Source organism: Mastomys coucha, unplaced genomic scaffold (assembly GCF_008632895.1).
Source record: "Mastomys coucha isolate ucsf_1 unplaced genomic scaffold, UCSF_Mcou_1 pScaffold1, whole genome shotgun sequence".
Taxonomy (NCBI): domain Eukaryota; kingdom Metazoa; phylum Chordata; class Mammalia; order Rodentia; family Muridae; genus Mastomys; species Mastomys coucha.
This window is the reverse complement of record NW_022196891.1, coordinates 61405437-61405888: the sequence shown is the minus strand read 5'-3', so window position 1 is coordinate 61405888 and position 452 is coordinate 61405437. Positions and strand designations below refer to the sequence as shown.

General features: G+C 33.8%; 1 protein-coding gene across 1 annotated transcript in view; it reads left to right on the top strand.

Annotated features, from left to right (window-relative positions):
- CUNH1orf112 (chromosome unknown C1orf112 homolog) overlaps positions 1–452 on the top strand; it is a 48318-nt gene that overhangs the window by 5377 nt on the left and 42489 nt on the right.

Below are 452 nucleotides of genomic sequence, written 5' to 3'. Positions count from 1 at the left end.
GGGCTACATAGAGAGACCTTGTCTCAAAAAACAAACAAATGAGGTATATAAAAGAATTAATTGAAGATTCAGTATAAATTCATTGCCACTACCAAGAAATTTGGTTGATTAATGTTGTCTTTTATTTTACAGGCTAGTACTTGCATTTGTTACTCCAAATGAAATTTAAATGAGATTTTTCTATTTATATTATTAAATATGTTCGATACCACAGAAATCAAAAGCAAAGCAAGCTCAAGGCTTTGTTTATGGGTCTGTATTGTAGAAGCACCTTTTATGTTTACTTTTAAATTAGGAACAGTGAGTAACTGTGACAGTGGATAGGTTTTACTAATGAATAATGAGATTATTCTTTTTTTAATTATTTACATCCCAAATGTTGCCCTATCCCAGTTCCCCCTCCCAGAGTTCTTCACCCCATTCCCCACTTCCCATCCTCTCTGAGAGGGTGC